At 45.1% G+C, this 22,911-nt stretch overlaps 1 protein-coding gene across 1 annotated transcript in view; it reads left to right on the forward strand.

Moving 5' to 3' along the window:
* The window catches only part of EXTL3 (exostosin like glycosyltransferase 3), a 132,201-nt gene that overhangs the window by 7,265 nt on the left and 102,025 nt on the right, over positions 1–22,911 (forward strand). The window contains exon 2 of the mRNA XM_080342118.1: positions 15,191–15,265. The gene's annotated coding sequence lies outside the window, so the exon portion shown is untranslated. The remainder of the gene's footprint in view (positions 1–15,190; positions 15,266–22,911) is intronic.

The following is a 22,911-nucleotide window of genomic DNA, read 5'->3' on the forward strand; positions in this document are numbered from 1 at the left end:
AGCAGCATTGCCAAGGTTCCTTGTGAGCTTAATGCTGCTTTGCAGAGGTGTCTCGCTTGGACCATTTGCTGTCCCTGTGCCTATTCTTAGCCTGTTTACCGAAAGCTATGTTGTGCGTATCGAGGGAGCGCTGTTAACTCATACTGCATACGGACTATTTGTATTTTTACATGGAGCCTTTTGAGGAGGGAGGGGATTATACCCGTGCTCTTCTGTCACCTTCCCCTGCTTCCGCGCTTTATAAATTTTTAGGAAATGGAGGTTAATGTTTCTCTATTATCTGAACATATTGCAGCGTTTCTGGGATGTAGGGAAGTCCTGCCCTGTACTTGTTGACACGAACCTTTGGAGCTGGGATTCATGACATGGTCGAACTGATTCCATAGCTTGCTGCGGAACGGGTGGCCTTGGTCCCCTTCCCTCTCTCAGAAACTGCCTGTGAATTTTTTTGGGGGAGGTAGGAAGTTCCTTTAGCTTTGGGGGCGATGTTGCCAGGCACCCCTTCTCCTCTTCTCTTACTGGTATTTTACTGTCTTAATGATCCTGCATTAAGATATTCCCTTCTTCAGTCTAACCTGGCTCTCCCAAGATATGAGACACGAGCATTGGCAGTGCTGAGGAGGAGACCTGCTCACTTGGCAGGGGACAGGGAGAATCTCTGTATTTTAATATTTTTATCCAGCTCCGGTACTTGGAATTTTGCTGCCCCAAGGCTGTGAGTGATAGATGCCTGGCAGGAGCTGACCTGTTTCTGCTACTCACAAGGCAAAGCAAGAGGCAGAGCAATGAGAAGCTGGACTTGCTGCTGCTTTGCAGCTGGAGGGGATGGTTGGGGAGGGGAGGACGGTGTCTTTATGGTCTTGTCCCCTTCCCCTGGCAGCGACAGGAGTGGCTGAGCATTGTGAGGCTTGGGCAGACACAGAATAGGTAATGGGACGGTGACAGAGCTGCTGTGCCATGTCAGAGGGCTGCTCCAGTGCTCGTTTATCTTCATCGCAAATCTAGAGCCTGCTCAGGACCAACGAGGATAATTTAATGAAGCAGGGGGACTTGTTATAAATGAACGCGCTGACTGGACAAGAATAGTTGGCTGTTGTGTGTGACTGCGAAGGTCCCTAGAAGAGGATGCTCATTTTTCAATTCCCACATGCTGCTGGGTGAAGTCGAGGGTTGTGCTGACACTCGCAGTTCCTGTTAATGGGGACTGGAGTTGCTCTGAAAGAAGAAAATCCCCCATTTTGAAGACTGCTTGGCAGGGAGACAACTGGAAAGATGTGGTTTTGGTACAAAGCTTTTCAGACTTTGGTGCTTCCTTTTATTGCCTGACTTTTTATTCTGAGGCCTTCTCACTATGGCTTCTGCTCTTCCGTTATGAGAAGTGAAATTAATAATCTCCCTGATATCCCATACGTGGGAAGGAATGTCTTTGTTTTGGCCCAAGTTTAACTGCAAATGAGATCTATTTTGTGAACCACGTTATGCAAAAGCAGAGGAAGAGGAAACAAACAGTTGTGTAGCCTACTCATTTTGAAATGCAGTTTTAATGCATTTTCGGTAGTCATATCATTATCTAGCTTGCTATGTGATCCTTGTGATTATTACTCTTTCCAAGTAATAACTTGAGCAGTAAAGATAACTTGTTAAATTGAAAAAAAGACTTGGCATATGTTGTTTTTGGTATTGCATTTTAGTAATTGTTTGTGATGACCTTTTGGAATCTCGGAGAGGAAATTTGTTTACTTGATTTTCTCCCAGGCTCCTGGCTATCTTGATATAGAGCAGAATTGAGTTGTTTGGGGTTTTATTTTTGGTTTTAATTACATTCTGACATCAAAGCCTGTTCTTCTGTGTGCGTTACACTTTTGGCTTTTTTAAAGGTTAAACTGTCTTTAATAAGACTTCCACTGATGTAGTTTTCTGAAAGTTTGAGGTGTTGTGTTGTTTTTTTTTTATATAGACATTATTGCTTGTCCTTGGTGTTATATCAAAATAATGTTTTTTGGATTTTTAATCTAAGGAGAAAATTCTCGCAGGATTCTTGAATGTCTAGAGGCATGATGATGAAAGGGCTGTGGTTTGGTGGATTTTGTTTGGGGTTTTGGTTTGGGTTTGGTTTTTCTTTCAGCTTAAGAGGTTGTAATGCGCTTAAGTCATAGAACCTTACCAGGTTTAGAACAGAAAAAACCCCTCCACACAAACTGCTCTTCTCGGGGCTGAGACCAATGGTTCTTCCTTTCACCCTTTTGAAAAGTCTCTTCTGACATTCTTCCTCTTTCATCTCTAAAATTTGACAACTCTTGAGCTCGAAGGGTCTGAAAAACAGATTGTGTGAAACTTCTCTGATCAGCTCGGTGTTTGAGTTTTCACATGAGAGCCCATTGCACCGTGTGTTTTCCAAAGCCCTACTTGGAGAGGCTGGTCCTTCCAATACACCAAAGCTCCGCGAAACAGAGGTCAAAGAGCAGGTGCTGCAAAATTAGGGTTCTGCCAAGTGTTGAGAAACAAACTTACTCTGACTGAGATCTGCATCTCCCGAGGGAAAAATGAGTCTCCAAAATGAGTGTCCAAGCTGGAACAAGAGAACAGACACTGAAAATACCTCCAGTTTGCAGCTGATTCTTTCCTGCCTCTCAGTCTGCTCTACTAAGGCACTGTGGTTTCTAGAAGGCCTGAAATGCTGGAGTTATTTATATATAGATGACAGAAATGAGTGGAGGAATCAAATAGGACCCAACCACGTGTCTCCTTAGATCCACATGGAACGGGAGCTGGGTGAGCAGAAGCATGTGTGATTTCAACCCCTAGTCAGGCTGGTTTTTGCACATGGTTCCTTGCAGGCTTTTCATCCTTGGATCTGAATAGTCAGACCTGAGGGGCACTCTGTATTTCCTGCTAAATTCTAGATAAGATCTGCTACTGTTTGAACTTGCAAAGCAGTTTAGGTGTGTGCTTCCCTGCTTGCAGGGCTCTTGTGAAGAGTTTGATCCACCCCTTCGTTTTGTTGAGCCTGTTAGGAATGAATGATGTTCCTCAAGCTGTGAAGACAAGCATGGTTTAGCTTTAAAAAAAATCAGCCTTCCCCTCCCCGCCCCCCCCCAAAAAACAGATGATGTAATGCACAAGCCCCATGTTTAAACAGTAGCTAATTTGCCAGGGGATAAACCAGAGTTAAATCTGTCAGGCTTTCTAATTCCCACATTCAGCAGAGCTTTGTTCTTTGTGCTTTTAAATGCAGGATACAAATGTGTGTCCACTGCTGTCAATGTGATTTCCTTCAGCTTCTGTAGCTAAAGAGTTTGTCCAGGGGCACGAAAAAATATTGCTATAAACCTTGATATGTATCTTTTTGTTTTTAATTTTTATTGTGCAACCGAATTAAAACCCAAAGTATCCCTTTGGTGAGCTGCAGCTCTGCAAAACAGAGTTTCTTCTGGATTTGGATCTTGTGTTTTTGACGGCGCCTTCCCTTGGCCAAGCAAGACGAGCTCCTTGCACGCTCCCAGGGCCGCTGCTGGGTGGGAAGCTCCATGCTCTGCAGCTGCTTTGGGCTGTCTTCCTGGTGTTTGGACTCTCATCTCCCAGACAGTTATGTACAAAACAAGGAACACTGAGTTTTCACTCATGTAGTTTTATTTTTTATGAGCAGCTTTCTCTGCTGGTGGCAGCTCTGACCCGTGTAATGCTTCATGTCTGCTGACAGCAGGGGACTTACTGTGGTTGGTTGTGAAAGAGAGAGGTTTGTATCAATGCTTTCCCCCTGCCCCCGCCTCGGGATGCTCTGTTTGTTGGGATTTTTCACTGACCTATTCCTTTAATCTGCAGTTTTGGCATCATTTCCCAGGGCTCATGTGTACCGAGAACTTTGCCAACTAGCAGGATGAACCAGCACTTGCAACGGGGTTAGACAGATCCAGAAGCTTTAGGATCAGCCTGCAACCACAGAGGAGGGGAGACGATGCTATTGTAAGAAAATGAGGTGGCAGTTTAAGGAATTGTTTCTATTTTCTCTATCTCTGAGTATTGAAAAAAGGAAAAAAATGTCAATTTTCTAACTTGGAGCAGCTTCATGTGAAAGTTGACACCTATTTCTTTGCGATGTCATTAACCAACTTGGCATGCCGGGTGGTCTCAGCAATTTTTTTCCCCTAAACAGTGCAGGCAGAAAACTCTGAGAGCGAGTTGTGCTGATGCTGCGCTTGGTCTGGAGATGTTGCTCTGGAAAACAGTTCCTTTGGGAGGAATGACATCTGTGAAGAGACGTTGCTGACTCACAGCACCGATATCTGCTGGGCTGTGCTTGTTTGAAACAACTGGATTTTAGAAGCTTCTAAAAATTGCAGAAAGGAGTGGGAAGCTGAGAGACTGCTCTGCAATTGATGAGTTCTTAATTTTCCCATCGTTTCTGCTGAAAACTCAGAGCGAGAGCGGTGGGCTGGTTTCAATTTATGACGAAGTTGTGCTTAATCTGTTCTGTTTATTATTACTAGATTCCTCACGCTCCGCTTGCTGACTTGACTTCCTCCTCTTTGGCATTATTTTCACATAAATCCTTTTCCTCAGGATTTCCTTGTGCTCTTCCAGCTGTGGCACAGCTGTGAAGATACCAACAGACGTGAAGAGCTCTCAAGAACGGCGCACAGATGCCCGGTTTTGCGATGGAGACTGGATTTAGCTCCTTGTATGGGCTGTACTGCCCTATAGCTGGTGATGGGGATGTGTTGAGAAATTGTGGGCTGGTGTGGACAACGAGCCTCTTGTTTGATCGCCTTAGCAACCCTGCCTCTCTGAAAGAGATGTTCTCCCTTGCACATGGTGTAGTTTGCGGGAAGGCTGGTTGTTTCTCATGCAGCAGGCCTGGTTTGGAAACCCGATCTCAGGAGACACTGGTCCTTCTATTCCCTCAACCCCTTTTTTTATGACAACAGGATGTCTCCAGCCAAAAGAAGTTTGCAGTTATTTAGTGGCAAGTGTTTGTCCCCCAAATACCAAACATGTCCTGCTGTCTCTCATCCTTTGATATATGCACTCCTGTGGGCGCGATGCACTGATTTTAACTAAATTGTGCTCTTTACTGAATATTTGTCTAATATTGACTTAGTCTGTGGCATGAGCTGACTAAGCTGAAATGAATGGTGTAATTTTAGCTTGTTTGGCCTGCGTGTATTGGCAGTTTCATTGCAGATGGTAGAGGAAATTAAGATCTTACCTTGACTCCATCTTGAGGGGAGGAAAGAGAAGCCTCAGGCTTACAATGGCAGTAAGGAAAGACTTGGCAGAGACGTGGGGGGGAGTGTTTGTAAAGATGTTATTTGGGGGTGATAAAAACTCTTCCTAATGAGTGAGGTCATAAGACAAAATTGAGGAGTTGTTCTTAATTGTCTTGAAATGATCTCCTGCGTTCTGGTCCATTGCCATACCCCTGGGATAATTTTTCTTAATCTGTTGATCCGAAAAATATGAGATAATCTGGCTGGCTGAGGTTTCTGCAGAGATCAGCAGACACAGGGCTGGTATCTGCTGGCTTTACGTGTTCTCTGGATGCTTTACCCTCTGCGGAGATGAGGGTATCTAGAAAGAGAATGTGGCATCTCCTTTCCTTGGGTTGAGGAGATGCGGACAACTCCACGTGTTTTTGAGATGGTTCTCCAAAATGACAAAGCATTGGTGCTTCCAGGCAAACAAATGGAGACACAAAAACACGTCTGAAGTTTTAAGAGTCTTCTGAGTGAGCTGATGGCAGAAATGGAGCCAGAACGAGCAGCGTTCCACTGTGCAGCGTGTCCTTCAAACTGCTGGGAAGCTTGTGGGTTTTGGGACCCAAAATAATGAATCTTGAGACCCAAAGTAATAAACATTCCACTTCAGGACACGTCCTGCTTGAGTGACTGCAGGTATCTCACTGCTGGTACTATGAATTTGGTGACGGCTTATGTAAATTGTGAGCTCACGACTTGGGTTTTTTTGAAGACGCCTTTTATTTTCTTCACCCTTTCTCCATCTTTTTGCTGCAGTTTTGATGCAGGCAGTAAGATCTCCATTGTAGCTTTCAGCTTCGTGGGAGCTTTATCCCTGCAATTGATGAGTTCCAAGCTGATCTTCAGTAGCTCAGGGAGAAACATAATGCAGCAAATTCTTTATATGCTAAAATATTTATCATATTACTGTAAAAGCCATTGGTGACAATGAAGGCTCAGTACGATATGGTCCTGAATCCTTCCAAAGATGGTTCTGTCATCAGTTTCTTTTGAGACTGGTGTCTTCTTAAAGTATCTGGAACAAATCCGTGGCACATGCTTTTTGAGGTGGGTGCTCAGATCCTCCAAAGGTCACTAAAGAGCTGTTACATTGTGTCTAAAAGTGAACAGCTCCATTTAGTTTTGTTGTGTGTGCTCTCATAGGCAGGCATGCAGGGTAGAGCAGGAAAGGAGCCTTAATTTAACTTTGTACTTTTAAACTTGATTTAAGTAATTTGCAGAGTTGTATAATAAAATCTCCATGATCTTATTTCTGTGAATATTATAGTAATCTAGAATAGTTATTAATGCTGAAGGGCATTTTTTGCTCCGACACATGTAGGAGTGAATTACTTGTTGCGTAACATGATTTGGAAAGAGAGCAATGAAAAGGCTTCTCTTGGCAACAAGGTGGGCTGTGATTTGCCTTCCTGTGAATCACCAAACGAAATATCATTTGGCAAGTGGACTCGGGACCGCGAGGAACCTCTCAAACCATTTTCACAGGTGCACAGTGGTGGCGCGTGACTGTTCTCTGGTGGAGGGCCCTGAATGGTGTAGGATAGATGAGTATTTGCTGGTAGTTTTAGCATCTGGCTGGGATAAGTTGTTCAGCCAGCTGATACCCAATTCCTTCTTTAAGCGACAGTTAAATGATTGGATGCTGAGGAGCATTTTGGAATCTGGCCTTGCAAATACAGCTTGTTAATTGAAGCTCTACTCGCTGTCAAGGCTGCCTCTTAAAGTTCTGCTGTCTGTCCTAACAATATTCCAGTCTCTCTGGCTTCTCGTTCTCCTGCAGATGAAGTGCTGACTGCACGCTGCCTCTGATCCTCACTTCGTTAGACAGGGACCGCGGTTCGTCTGCCAAGCGGCGGCTGCTGGCACGCACATTTGTCACCTGTGGCCACTCCTCTTGCTCTTTCCTCCTCACACTGTGAGTTTTGCTAATTGGAAGTGAACATTCAAGGGGGCTGCGTCTGTTGTTCGGTGTCAGGAGCGAGCTCTTTGCCTGAGTGCGCGTTTCAGGCAGCTGCGCGAGGTTCAACAGCTTTGTCTGTCGTGATCAAACAGATCTCTAGATAATCTAGCAAATCTCTTGATTATGAGGTGGAAAATAATATGCTTTGATTTCCAGATGTTGCTGCACAAAAAAGGCTTCTGTGAATTCTCTGAATGGCAATATCTGGGTGTGTTTGGCATCCTCAGTTTCTGAGCACGTACATTTTCTGAATGTATCCTGAATTTCTGTGTACTTTTCCGGAAAGACTATGCAGCTACTTGCACATATGACATGGACAGCTGTTTTACAGATAAGCAGGTTATTAATACATTTTCAGTAGCATGTTAAGCCAAGTTGAAGGGTTATATTGGATCGAGAATCCCTGAAGATTTTACAGGCAAGGTTGAAGAAGGGAAGGGCTTGAAGCATATTTTGAGTGAAATCCTCTAAACACCTTTTCCTTCTCTCCCTTAGGAAGTTGTAGACAAACTTGAAACCTTTTTCAGGTGTCTGGTACCTCTGTGAGTGATGGAGGGGGACAAGAGCTGCACCAGACATGCATATCTTGCATCTACAGCTCCTGGTGGCTGTTTTGGTGAGGGTGCACTGGCAGCAGGAGTGTTACGGGTATTTGTGAAGGGTACTGAAGCATTTTCTCCTTTGGGGCACAGAAATTCTCTTGGCTACAGCCTGACAGATATGCGGAAGTTTAGGAAACATTTTCACAACCCTTTGTAGTTGTGGTAAGCTGGAAAAAAGCCGTCCTGTGGTCTGTCTCTCCTGGCTGTGTGGTAGACCAGACTGGGAAGTGATCAGATTGAATCTAAGCTTACTTCTTGTTTGCAAGGTTAGTTGTAACCTCAATCCGATGTGCAGCCACACCGTGCTTTCGCTGGGACAAGGAGAGACGGTAGGAGGGTAGAAATACTCTGGTTTTGAAGAACTAAGGAATTTATGGTGTTATCTTCTTTGCTATTGAAGATGAGGGCAGAACTCGAGTGGGAGGCATTTAGGTTGTGACTCTTTTGTACAGATGTAGTTGTCTACAGATTGTGGTTTGGATTTGTTTTTCTTCCTCCAAGGTCTGCTTTATAATCAGCGGAGAAAAACAACCATTTCTGTAGCACAGTTCATCTTGTCCTGAGTAACCATCTTGAACCAATCAAGTTTTATGTGCCCCAGAAGCGCCTGTTTCCTTTGCTATCTGTAGAGAGAGCCAGACCAGCTCATTTAGGTGTAATGGGAACTGTTTGTGGCCAACCACGACACCTTATTGAATGAAACGTAGCTTACGCAAAGCTAGACCTTGTGTGCTGGGTAGTTTTGCCGATTGTACGAACTCCCCGTAGTTGTAATTTCCTCCTTCTCAGAAGGAAGAGCTGACGTGATCGCTGGCTCTGATTAGACCATGTGAGAGCCGGGCTGAGATTTGAAGCACATTTCTGGCCATTTTAGTGAGAGTCATTTATTGTGTGATGGTTCAAATATTAGTGAAGAAGGCTGAAGAGTTTTCTTTCAGTCTCCTGACCCTGGAAAGACTGGCCAGTTTGTCAGCTGTGGTCCGTCCACAAAGCAAAGGTCCAGCTTGATGGGGTGATGTCCTGGTAGCAGTTTGGAGGGATCTTACAGCAATAGGAAAGGGAGGAACGAAGTAGCGAAAAGGGTCTTTTCTCAGTGATTTTTGTATCTCTGGTCAGATGTGCATTGGTGGAGGAAATCGCACTGAAAACGACCACAGAGCTTTTTGTTTTAACTCTCTAGCTTGAGCCTAGATCATACAAAGCAAACTCTCCAAGCCCGTGAAGGGGGTTTTGTGGAGAAATAAAGCTTATTGTCAGCTGCCTTGTTCAGACCCTTGGGAAATCGTGACCATTGTCTGGGCTATTATTGCTTAATAAAAGCTTTGCATTTCCACATTCAGGGTCTTGAAAATCTGGTTCTGTGCTTTTAAAAATAACTCAGCGTGAGCCACAATTGGGAGCATTCACAGAGGAAATTCTTCAGCCATTTAAAACAAAGTGAAAGGAGGGAAAAAAGCCCTCCCTAAAGTGCTTTTACTTGTCTGTGAAGAGTGAGTGTGTCCAAGCTGTGAAAACTGTGTGTCCAAGCCGTGCTTTTGCTATCTGCTCCTGCTCAAGGTTGGTTTGCCTTCAAGGATTTTTAGGTCCAGCTGGGAAACCTGAGTTGATACTGGGATGGGTGCACTAAATGCATCCTCTCGGGATGGAGAGGATGGTGCACCTGTTATGAATTAATATCTCCAGGAAGGTAGGAGGACTGACATTCACTGGGGTTGATGGAAAAGGTAGGAACATATTTCTCTTTCTGCTTGATTGTTTTGAAGCAGCCAGCGCTGGGGTGGGAGGGGAGCCAAGGAGGGGGTGCCGTGAGCTCTGAACTGTGCACCAGCCTCAAGTTGAGTTAGCTGTGATTTGTGCTCTTCCCAGCTTCTGCTGTGAGGTTGTAGCCCTGCATAGAAGCCCCCGAACTCTTTTATAAATCTACTTTTGGAGGCTTATTTCTTTCTGTATGTGTATTCTTGAGTTTATTTTCCTTCTTGTTTGGAAATCATTATGTTGTTTGTTTCTTATGTTATGGCTTTGAGTATGAGGAATGTTGTTGTTTTTTACTCTAAGGACATGTATTTTGTGTGTGTGTGTGGTTTTTGGGTTTTGTTTTTTCTTCTACAGCGAGCAGTGCAGTTTCTGCTGGTAAAATATTCCGACCAGCAGTTGCTGCCCACGTACAGCACCGAGATGTGTGTTTAGTGGTTGCGGGACGTGCTTGCTCTGGGTGTGCCGCCTTGTTTTGTTCGGTGTGAGTGTCCACAGATACGGTTGGCCGTAATTTGTCATTGCCATTAAGCTAGGGGAGATATCATTCGCATTAGTAATCTGTGCTTTGTGCAGGCCAGAATTATATACGTTGACTCTTGATTTTGAGATAAGTTTTCTCTTGGAGCTGCGTGTTTCTTGCAGGATGGAGGCAGGAGCTGCTTGGGCTGCAGCCATGCGGGAGGAGACACCTGGTAGTGAAGAGGCTGATGGCTGGGGTGCGAAATTATTTTAGGCAGAATATATTAGCAGCAAGCAGGAGTTACTTTTCCTCCCTCTTACTGTCTTCTGTAGTATCTGATATGCGCAGGTGTATGTGATGCAAGCTAATGGGAGCAAGACGCAGCCCTACGGTCGCTAAATCCCGTCGCACCTTTGCGTGGTTTGGTATTACTTGAAATTTTCTAGGTCATGTGCAACATTAAAATGATTTCCATTCCTGCGTTTGGAGAATCTGCTGTGCCTATTTTCGTTTATATCCATGTGACTGATCCAGGGCCATATGTTAAGAATTTAACTGCCTTTTTTTTTTCTTTTCCCCCTTAACCATTGGTGTCTAAATATATCTAATAAAAATGCAGACTGAAGCTCTTTAATGAGGCGATAAGTCATTCCTGCCTCTCCTTTTTAAGACAAAACCACCTCACACACTGGCTTCTTTTTTGTGTGGACTTCTGCTTTGCAATTCTACGCACTCATCATAGCATGAAGCCTCTCACAAAAGGCAGTAAGAAAAGACTCGGTTTTGGCGTGCGTAAACCCGAGCTCTTCCCAGGGAAAAAGCCCTGAGCTTCAACGGGGAAAGCCACAGGCTGCGTGTGATGGAAAATGTTTTGGGAAAAGTTTAGCATGGGCTTGAGTTGTACAGCTAAGAACAGGAGCCTTTAGAAAGGAGTTTGCAAGGGGAAATGTTTCCAGTTTTTTTCCTTCCCTTTGCAAAATTGTGAAATTCAAGTGATTGTTGGAAGTTTCTGAAGGAAAATCTTTAAATTGCTGGCACCGAACTTCTTGGTTACAGCGGGCGGTTGAGCGAGTGGCAGCTGGGGCATGTGTGGCACTGACGGACGGATCTGCTGTTTCTGATTTGAAACCTTCGGTTCTGGAAGGAAATAGCTTTGCTACCGAAACAGCTCTGGTTTGCAAGCACATCGCTGTGCACGCTGCTGCAGCAAATGTGCCGTGGTTGTGGCTTGACGGATGAAGTCAGAATCCAACTGTGAAATCAGATTCTGCTTGTGCGTGGTGGCTGGGTGTGAAATCTGGGGTGGCACCATCGCCGACTTGCTGCTGCGCGGTTACACAGAATTACAGAACGTCAGGGATTGGAAGGGCCCTGGAAAGCTCATCCAGTGCAATCCCCCCATGGAGCAGGAACACCCAGATGAGGTTACACAGGAAGGTGTCCAGGTGGGTTGGAATGTCTGCACAGAAAGAGACTCCATAACCCCCCTGGGCAGCCTGGGCCAGGCTCTGACACCCTCACTGTGAGGAAGTTTCTTCTCAAATTTAAATGGAACCACCTGTGTTCCAGATTGTACCCATTGCCCCTTGTCCTATCATTGGAGTCAGGCTCTTCTTGGTGACAAGCGTTCTCGTGACACTCACCCTTTACATATTTATAAACTTTAATGAGGTCACCTCTCAGTGTCCTCTTGTCCAGCTCCAGAGCCCCAGCTCCCTCAGCCTTTCCTCACACGGGAGATGCTCCACTCCCTTCAGCATCTTGGTGGCTGCGCTGGACTCTCTGCAGCAGTTCCCTGTCCTGCTGGAACTGAGGGGCCACAACTGGACACAAGATTCCAGGTGTGGTCTCCCCAGGGCAGAGCAGAGGGGCAGGAGAACCTCTCTGACCTACTGACCACCCCCTTCTAACCCACCCCAGGTCCCATTGGCTTCCTGGCCACAAGGGCCCAGTGCTGGCTCATGGTCACCCTGCTGTCCCCAGGACCCCCAGGTCCCTTTCCCCTACACTGCTCTCCAATAGGTCGTTTCCCAACTTACACTGGAACCTGGGGTTGTTCCTGCTCAGATTCAAGACTCTACACTTGCCCTTGTTATATTTCATTACATTTTTCCCTGCCCAACTCTCCAGCCTGTCCAGGTCTCTGATGGCAGCACAGCTTCCAGTGTCACCACTCCTCCCAGCTTGGTGTCACCAGCAAACTTGCTGACAGTCACTCTAGTCCCTCATCCAAGTCATTGATGAATATATTGAATAGTACTTGTTGCATGATGTATTTCCTGGAGTGGTGGAGTCATCTCCCCGAGTTGCTGTGCCTGAACAAATGCACGTGTCCCCGTGCTGCCGCTTTGCCATGACATTTCTTGGGCTTGTACTGTGAATGACGCTGCTGAAATGTCTGAATTGGGGAAAAGAAAGGATGTGCTTGTTTTGGAAGGGCTTTTTCCTTTCTTCACTGCCCACAAGTTGATCCTGCGTGTGGTCGGTGTGGTGAGAAGCTCTGAGTTGGGGCTCCTGTCTCTTTTTGCTAGAGAAGATCCACCGTGCGGCTACACAGCAAGATTTGCTTCAGGCTTATAGAGGAGAAGAAGGGATCTTTGGCAATTCCAAGTTGTGATTGAGGACTGAAAAGCAGCATTTTGGTGTATAAATCTGTAGAATCACAGAATAATTTTGGTTGGAAGAGACCCTCAAGATCATGGAGTCCAACTGTAACCTAACTCTAGTACTAAACCACGTCTGTAAGAACGTTGTCTGATCTGTAACTGTTTAACCATGCAGCAAGTCAGAGTAGCTGAAAAAGAAGTCGATGAGTTCTCCGAAATGCTGGCATGTGTGAAAAGTTTGAGAGAAGGTAGTCCAGATTGTGTTCTTTAATTTAATGGCCTCCTCAGCTGGGCAGTCAAACCCTACTAATCAAATTTAGCAGGGCCTTGCATAATAAGAGGTGCTTTATTTATAGTCTGCACATTCACCCATATACATTGAGGCACAATGATAAATTATTTATGGATATCCAGTGAAGCGAGCCAGGTGCCTGCTGGGCCGCGTTGTCTCTCTGCTTCCCAGCTTTGTGTGTCCTCTCGCTGCCTAATTCACAAAATCCAGCTGTTTGCAGAAGTGGTCCCTCGGTTATTAATGTTAATTAGCGAGGTTCTGCTCTATGAATATTCCTGCAGTCTGCACTTTCAAAACATACAAAACGCGAAGCTCTTCACCCGTGTAATGAGCATGTATATGCCTATATCGTTAATTAGCTGCATCCCTCTGAGGATGTGTGCCCCTCTTGGGAACGGTAGTTTTGGTGTTTAGCTGCTTGTGGTAGTAACAAGTCCCCTCTGAGACTTGCGTGTGGACTTGTGCTGTAGTCAGGCTGACAGATTTTTTTGGCCTTTGTTTTAATCATTAGTCTTTCCTCTGTGCATTCTACTTATTAAACACTACAGTTTCTAATATTAGCTCTTTTCAGATTTGCCATTTGTCCCTTGTTTTAATCAGTGCTGGCAAAGCACCTGACTTGATATATGCTCCAAGTAGGGGTCAGGATTTAAGTGCTCTTCAAGAAAGCTTTTATGCTAAAGAGCGGTGCTCCTTGTGCTGACGACCCTTTTATATCTCTGCCTCCTAATAACCATCCTGTAATAACACCTTCCTCCTCTGAATTACACCAACAACTCCGATCCAAGGAGAAATCTCCCCCTGAAAATGTAGAAGCGCCATTTGTTCTGCAAAGTCCAACTGGGGCTTTATTATTACTCTGATTTAATATCCTTGCTGATGAGATGCTCGTGTTATGGGTAGAACATCTCTGAGACAGATCCTCTCTCCATAGTGTGGTAGAACAATGTCCGTCATTGTTTTAATGCCAAGGGTAGTAGGATGGAAGCAGATGATTCTATTTGCTGTAAAGGTAAATAACACGGCTGTAAATGAGAACCAAGTTATACTTGAATTTTTATGCATGTTCAGGGTGAAAAAGCAACGGAGACCAGCCTGTCTTCCAAAAGAGGAGGGTCGTTCTCAGATAGGTACGCTTTGTCCCCAGTTTAAGTTCTCAGCATCATCCAGAAAACTCTTGGTTTTGCCATTTGATTATAATTTGCATTTAGATTGGCTGCCTGAAGGGGAGTCGCTTGCAAGGGGAGATGGGGCTGTATGGCTCGAGTCTCTTGCAGATCTGGCTGGAAGTAATGGCATTTACATAAAAACCATTATCTCTCTTATTGGTAAACATGAAAGGCATCCATTTCATTTAATTTTCTGATGAGGAGTCTTTAATATAAGCATACAATAGTGCCGCGGTAGCACCATTCCTGCCCCCATCCCTCCTTCCTGACCTCTTGTTGTTTTAAGGGCAAGTTTTGATGGGGATTTTGTTGGTACGGAGACGTGGAGTTATTTCTGTTCCAATTTACTGAAGTAGCCAGTTGTCACGCTACATCGTAGGGAATTATTTAATGCTCATCTTAGGAGGTGTCTCTATTAATTGAACGGGGATTTAATGTCTCCCTGAAGCATAATTGGTCTGTGTGTGATGTAAACTAACATGTATGTCTAGCTACGGGTTTTCCTTTTGTCTGCATCCAAGCACCATTCCATGGGTAATCTTTCGCTTAATCAAAATAGGTTTAAGCAGAAGTTCAGTGGCTCCTTATTAAGGAGATAAAGTGAGTTGAAACAACAAATGTATTAAAGGAACTTATTTGTATGCTACATCACATCCCATTAATCCTTCAGGACTGTTTCTTGATAAAGTAGTTTTTGTGGGCAGTGAGGAAAAATTTGTTTCCGTGTGTAATGCTCTTGACCACACGTTTAATGGTGCGTTGGTGATGAGCGTGTGTCGCAAAGAGCTGCCGTGTGCTGTTTCTGGAGTTTTGTGTAGCTCTTGCTGCTACTCCCTTGTGTAAACATGTTGCTTTACTCTTGGCTTGGAGCAGCTCTGACCTTGAGAACCTCCAGAGGTAGCCAGTGCCATAGGTTGTTTTCAAACATCACAGCATTTGCTTGAGGGACTTTGCTGTGAGCTTTACAAGCTCTTTCTTGACCTCGGTGTTGGGGGTGTGTGTGTGTGTGTGTGTCTGTTTTGCGTTGCTTTGTCTTTTTTATCTTTTTTTGTCACCTTGTCTATATTTACAACTTCTTTCCTCTCTAATAGGCTCCAGACAAATGAGTGGAGACTTGAGTACAGAAGAGGGACAGATTCCAGTTTTCCAGTTGATCACCTTGTACAGTGAGTACCTTAATATTTCAAGAATAAGATTTTCTGTAGTGCCTGATGTTGGCTTAAATTGACTTCACTGGGGAGCAGCATTACGTCTGCATGCTTGGACGATGCTGTTCTAGAAAAACAAGCTTCCTTGGCTTAACTCTTGTTTTGGGAGAAGCAGATGTTGTCGGTTCCAGCTCCTTTTATCTGAAGTGGTAAATTTTATTTGTATCCTACTTCCAATGGTGCGTGTGTTTTATCAGAGCGGAGAACTGGTGCAGTTATGGCTTGGACCTGCTCAAGGCTGTGGGGGAATCAACACTAAAGGTGTTGCCACATAATTTAGCGATGTGTCATGTGTGGTTTCCTGTGGTGCGGAGCAGAGGAGGCTCTTGAGTCAGCAGAGCAAATGTTCTCCTCTATTCCAGCCTTGTCAGAGGTGTTGGACTCGGCGAGGAGGGTGGATGGGGGACCTGCTGTGGCACACGTGGGGGTTCCTCATAAAGGCGTCCTGTGAAATCGGGCAAATTAGGCTTGGCTTGTCCTGTGGGCTGGAAAGTGTAAGAAAAAAGAACTGGAAAGTATTGCCTAGCTCATGGTAAGGACAGTGTGTTGTTTTTTTCTCTGAAAGCAGAGGAGAAAATCTTTATTTCATGGGCAATTTTTACACATTAAAATATCTCGCATGCACGCTAAATGGGCTATAATAACGAGCCCATGCTTTATAAGATGTCTAAAAGTATTTTTAGACTTGCTACTGTGTGGGACTTTAGCCAGTAAGTGCTGGTTAATTGGAGCATCTTGGCCCATCTGGTGGGGGGAAACAGACTGAAGTAGTTAAGTAGTTAACTGCCCGCTGTAGTTGTCTGCAAGCCTGGAGGACACGCTACTCCTGGGTGTAAAATGCAGGTGCGGACAGAGCGTAGGAGCTGCACCGATAGAGACCACTGCACAATTCAGTTTATTTTAACAGTCCTAGCAGGCAGCTCCCCTAAGGATAACATGGGATGATGAATTTTAAAACTGAGCGTGCTCATTAATAAAAGACAAGCATGCAATAATATACTTTGAGACTGGAGCGTGTCGTCACGTTGGTTTAAATACATCCTGGGAGCAGGGCAGAGAATTCCTGTGCTTCTGTGAAAGAAAGGGAAAAAGAGGCTTATTTATTTGTGGCTTCCTAACTTCTCTATCTGACCAGTATAACGTGACACACAGGATGTTTGTGGTTCAGCTGTTCTATTCCTACTTACTAGAGCATTGATTTAGTTCGTTATACTTCTGGATTCAGAGGAGTCTTTTTACTCTGCTTCTGTTGTGCCAAACACGGTGGGGACTCTCTTCTCTCTACATAGCTGCTGTAACGGACACCATGGCGAATAATAAAACTGGAAGTAGCAAAGAGGTCATATGAAGAACAAATGATGCTGTTATTGACCAAAGGTGCCATCGTGCCATGGTCTTCATCGACAGATCTAATCCCAGTGTGTGTTTGGAGTCAGATCTGCTGACTTCAGGAGCTAAAATAAGTCGATACCATTGAATTCTCTTTCTCCTTGCATATCTTAAGTAGAATGTAGTAAGTTGTAGCCTGACAGCTGTGCAATCTGCAGTAGGCCACGGGGCTGCGTAGCTTCCCTGAGGGCATCATTTGGCCTGCAGAACGTTTATTATGGCCGGTGTTGTGTGTAGCAGGCTCAGCATTGACCTCTAGAAGCAATGCTAATGCATTTATGGGCCTGATGGCTGGAAGAATGAACACAGGAGACAAGGGTTTCAGACTTAGTCTTTTTGCAGGGCAGAAGATTGTGATTAAAGCAGGAAAACTGCATGTGTGAATTCAGGTCAGTAGGAGATGGCTGAGCGAAGGGCTGCTCTTGGCAGAGAGCTGGAGCAGAAGAGATGCTGGAAACGCTGTGACTGCTGTGCAACAGAATGGGAAAACAACCTGTTCAAGGGAGTCTTCAACAAGTCATTCTTATGCAAGGCCGTCTCTGCGGCACTAAATACCTAAATAACTGGGCTGTGGCTGGAATATAAGAATATTTTCAGGAGACTCATCTTTGAGCATCACCTGAGGGTTCCTGGCTTGGCAGCAAAGCTAAGTGCTGCGGGAGGTTGTACCGCAGGTCGCTTCCTAGGAGGATGTGGCATCATTTATGCGAATGTCTGGTGCTTCCAGTCCAAGCACCGGGCTCAGCTGTGTACCTGCTTCTGTGGTCTTTGCTCACAATTGCAATTAAGAAGGTGAAGTGAGAGCAGTTAGTCTGGTATTGCAAGAATTTGTGCTGCCTATAGTCTTCCTGAAGAGCACTGGGCAGCAGGGGAGATGGATTCTTGCTTGTTGCTGCTGTTCCTAGAAGGTACCATAGACTTGCCTGCTTTGTTAAAAACTCAGGGCATGGCAAACAAACACCTGAGCTGTGGGAGGCCAGAGATCTGTCCTGTCTCCGGCAACAACCAGTAGAAATATCCTTCATCTCGCATCAATTTGTTTAAACCCACGTGTGCTTTTGGCCCCTTCTTGATATCAGATGTTTCCAAGTTTAACTTTGTGTGATGAACCACCTCCTTTTGGTAACGGAATCTTCTGCCAACTAGTTTACTGTAACAACCTCCTGTTTTGGGAACTGTTCTTTTGTTTGCTTATTCTGTGCTGGTTTCGGTTCTGTAAATCTCCGTCATGTCCCCTGTCAGAGGTTTATTTTCCAGACTGCATTGTCCCAAGTAATTCAACTGTCCTTCTTACAGAAGAAGCTCCATGTCTTCGACCATCTTCGCTACTCTTCTGTCCTCTTGCCTTTTGCTGGTAACATTTGGTCACAGTGCACGTCAGTTTGTTCTGCGCCTGAATGCTCTTACAGTTCTACTTATTAGAAGCTTGAAAGAACCATTAGATTTCTGAGAGCCTGTCCTTTTACTTCAGTTCTCTGTATTCATAACCCCAGAGAAGAAACTAGGAATTTTGTATGCTCCACATAATAAGCCATAGACTTATTTTTTTTCTAAAAAGCAGAATTTTATGTGGCTAATCTAAAGACTCTATCAGAAAAGCTATGAATAAACCTGATACATTCCAGTGCACTGAGTCACTAGAACAATATAGTATTTAACAAGGAGCCCTGGCAGACATTGTGTGGCTTTGTGCTAAAGCTGTCAGCCAGGATATGAGATGTATCTTTGTATCCTGCAGCAATTTTGTGAAACCAAATGGCTGCTGGTGTGCACTGCATCTTCTAAATGGGGACAAGAAATGCTTTGGATGTTAAACCTTCCCCTAGCCATTGGTTCAGAGGGGAAATGATATCAAAAGAGAGAATTATTTAGGTAAATATAAACCGATGTTATCAAACAGGGCTGCAAGGGAAAGGCATTCCCCTCCATCCCCTTTTCTTTACATAAACCATATTTATTTTATTAGTGCCGTGGCTTCCAAAAAGTAGAACTGGAATACAACGTGATAGAAATCTGAACGTTGAGGGTTGTGGTCGCGGCCTGCAGCGATGGTCTGCACGGCCTGCAGCGATGGTCTGCACGCTGGCACAAGTTGTGTGTATCTGCCGTGACTCATCCCTGTGGCTTTTGTGCTGCCCCAAGCTGAATCACGAGGTTGGTTAAACCTCCCACAGGGGTGGTTAAAGTCCTGCCCTGGGGGTGGCCTGGGAAACCTGGCCTGGGTTCAGCTCAGGACACTTGGGTGTTTTCCTCAGAGCTCTGCGGACCATCCACAGCAGTTTTTCCCTGTGTTGGGGTTTATCTCCCAGGTCCTGGTGCATCCTCGGCCATCCTGCCACTGGGCTTTTCTTCCTCTTTCCTCTCTGCCACCTTCCCAAGTGCTTCCGTCCTACTTTTGTTAATAAAACCCAAGAAGCCACACCGTCATTCAGGCTTGCCTGTGCTCCTGGTGGCTTTTGTTCTGTTCAGGACCCAGATTCCATCCACCTCAGCCAGCCCCATGTTTGAAGGGGCCCATGTTGATCACAATTAGAGCATGGTGACCATTTCTGCCATACCATGATACAACTCATGCGCAAGTCTGTGGTATCACGGTGCTGTAAATTAGACCTACAGACGTGCACAGACCAAATCCTCACAGCAATGTTCTCTTGAAAAGGCCAGTGTTGCTGCTGTGTCCAGGAAAGTATGTCAACGAAGGTATTGTCATCTAATGGAGCAGATTTGTCCCAGCACTGGTGATAAAACACCAGGTCTCTGAAGCCTCACCTGGCCTGCCAAGGTGTGTCACCCTGGGCACACCGAGCTGCCTCGTGCAGTCACACAGTCCTGAATCAGAGCTGTGGAGTCCCCAGGGACAGGGGACACGTACGGCACGAGGAGGAGGAGAGAGGGAGAGAAATGCATCCAGAAACCATAGCTTGATCTGGGCTCTGGCACTACCCAGGGTGTCCCAGCCCCTGCTTGTTCAAGGTGAAGGACTGTTGGCGTGAGTTGTTTTTGTTCTTGTCTTCTTCCTGTACATACTATATATATTTATGGTTCTTCTTTTTCTTTTTACATGTGCTTCTGTGAAGTTGCATGCAGCTAGCATGCCAGCTCACAGCCAGCCTACTGTAACAATTCCAGATGTAGTTCAGTAAGATACCAAATGGAAAATAGTTTTTAATCTGGTTGGGATAAGAACAACCGAACTGGCTGTTTCTCTTGTTGGTTTCAGCATTATTTTTGGCTGGGCAGCCTTTAGAGGGTGTAAATGTGCCAGACATTGATCCCTCTGAAAGAATCAGCTCATCCTGGACAGCACTGGAATACTGTGTTATTTATATTTTATTTTTACTAGTACATTGAATAGTACGGCCAGCATGGAAAGAGCATGTAAAATGCTGAGTTCAATGTTGGAATTTTGCTCTGCCCAGGAAAATCTGTTGTGATGGAGACTCCTTGTAGGTTGAACCTCATGTGTTGGCTTGAAACGAGGGAAGGTTTGGAGGGATCCCTACTTTGATCCAGCAATGGGGAGCTCTGAGAAACCAACTAGTGCCATCACCAGGGGACTTTTTAATTTAATAAAGCCATTGAAAGGGAGCCTTGAGGCTGCATGGGACAGTGCTGGAACGGCAGAGCTGCAACAGGCTGCCTTTGTGGCAGGATGACAAAGCCGGCAGTATGTGCTTAAGTGCTCCTGCTTGCTAAGCCTGTCCTATTAGTTTGTGTTCTGTTCTCCTCCTTTCCCCTCCAGGAACCGGTTCGTATCTAAGTAGAATAAGCCACTGTTGGTGTGTTTATTTCTTTTCTGCTCACAGTTCTTCTCGAATCACATGGTAGGTTAGAGGAAGAGCACTCGAGTGAGGCTAAAGCCATCAGCTTGCATGCAAGATACTCTGTAATGTGCTAATGCAGGTCTGCAACTCTCCGTCTCTCTTACCTTCTTGGTGTTGCTGTTGTTTTCAATATTCAATAAATAGGCTTGGCTTTCCCATGTCGGACTGTGGCTCCAGCTCCCCTGCTGCTGTTCTCCAGGCTGGCTTTGGGTTTGTTCCTGAGCTGTTCCAGGGAGGGTATCTGAACAGATTCCCTAGCTGTATTTTTCATGTGGTCTCTGCTGTAGAAACAAGGCTCTAGAGCCATTTCTTTCTGCTCCTCTGATGTCTTATGTCACCATCTAAAAAAGGAGGGGGCAGAATCTAACCATTCCTATTCAGAAATATCATGCAGGACTTCCTTTTGGAGCAGGAATAAACATTTACTGATACTTCTAAAGCAGCAGAGAGAAATAGGCAGAGAGTTACTAAGCTTGTAGCTGCAATTTTGATGTTGAGCTCCAGGGTCATGATGCTTTTCACGTGTTCTCTGAGGGACTGTTTTCCACCAGCCTTGTCTTTGTACTTCTCTACAAGTGTGGTTTGTGGGAACCTCTCACTGAACATGTGTCTTGTTCTCAAGATAAAGCAGCTGATAAGATAATGTGGATGATTTTGTAGGGCTACGTACAGAACAAGTTGGAAGTAGAGCTTATATCAGCCTGGAGAACTGGGGGATGATGTGGGATCTCTGTAGAATAAAGGATACCTTGGCTCTAACCTGTGTCCCGGCCAGGGCAATAAATCTGAATTCAAATCACATCCAAACTTGCCAACAGGGCGATAGGCTGAGGAATATGAGGGCTCCCTGTGACAGGAAATGGCAGCTTTTCGGATAATTAGTGAAGCAGAAGCTTTGACTGTTTGTGTTCATTAAAAGATTCTGTCGTAAGAATGGGGTTAGTAACCCTGGGGAATGGCCAGAATTCGTTTGATTTAAGAACTCCTCACTTCCCTTGACTTCTGGTGAGTGCAATGCCATTCATTTATCCAAAAGCAGGTACCAGCAGCTTGCTCCATTGGAAATAATTGAAATCTATTTGGACTTTGGCATCTGGGAAAAGGGAAGGGTGTTGGAGACTAGAATGTTCCAATGTACGAAGCTAGAGAACAGATTAAAACTTGCTCATTATATGAAAATGTTGCAGTAATGGTTTAATATAATAAAGCTATTTCAAAGTGGTTAAAAGAGTATTAAAATGGACTCTCTGAGAGGTTTGTATTACTATGGGAATGATTAGGAAGAGGGAACAGTGTTTCCCAGCAGCTCTCATTTGCTTCTGGGCATAAAATCTGCAGACAGCTGGACGGACACACTTTCTGGACATCCTCAGACTTGATAAAAGATGGAGTGAAGTTTCTGTTTGGATAAATGTGCATTAGCTCACGTTGTCAGCTGAAGATGTATTTCTTTTTATGCTGAAGGTTCACGCGGTAATTTGGAGAGAGACCACCAGGAACAGCCGTGGGGAGCAGGAGTGAAACCCTCTTGGCTTTTGTGCGGGCGAGGAAGTTCCCAGTGCAACGTGATCACACGCAGCCCTGATATGCAAAGGATTTACTTAGTGGAATTGTTCTGCCATCACTCGGCAGGATAATTGACTTCTGATTAGGAAGAAAATACAGCCGCACGTTTGTGTTTTGAAGTTGTAAAGTCCCCTTCAAAAGGCAGCGGCTGCTCCCGTGCTTGCGACTCCCTTACGCCTGTATTGATGTAGCAGCTGTTGCTGTTTCAACAACTTGTTTCTCGCTCCTTCACACTCCTTCCTCCTCCTGTTGCAAATCAAAGGAAGAGTGGGAATCAGTGGTGTTGTTTTTCCAAAAATAATAACCAGGTTATTACCTTTTTCACTTTGGGAAGTGTTGTTTATTGTGTGCTTCGTGCATTCAGTGGCTCTCAGACCTGCTGCTCTCTGGCTGTTTTGCTGGTGATGCTGATGACTGGAGATACTTATTTCTTACAGACCTTTCTTCTGTCACTCTCTCCAAAATGAGCCAATATTTGCACCTCCCCGGGGCAGCACAATCCTGATGTGGAAGTCGAGGGTGTCTCATTTAATTTTAGAAGAGGAAATTTAGCTCCGGAGTGGTGAGCACAGGGTGCGGGTTCCCTCACTTCTGCCTCTATGAACAGACTTCAGCCTGGACCTGCATTAGGAATTGATGAAGAGTCAGATTATTGGTTTGCGTATGAGTGTTTAGACACTTGAAACAACATGGGGAAGATTTTGAAAGCCGATGCAAAGTCGGTCTGGATCTGGAATGAGTTGAGGGGTGTTGCACAGAACCTCAACCCTCTGTACAAGTGTCCGGTGGTGGCTGCTGCCCTGGGCAGCACAGCTTATCCAGGCT

Source organism: Nesoenas mayeri, assembly GCF_963082525.1.
Source record: "Nesoenas mayeri genome assembly, chromosome: 3".
Lineage (NCBI taxonomy): Eukaryota > Metazoa > Chordata > Aves > Columbiformes > Columbidae > Nesoenas > Nesoenas mayeri.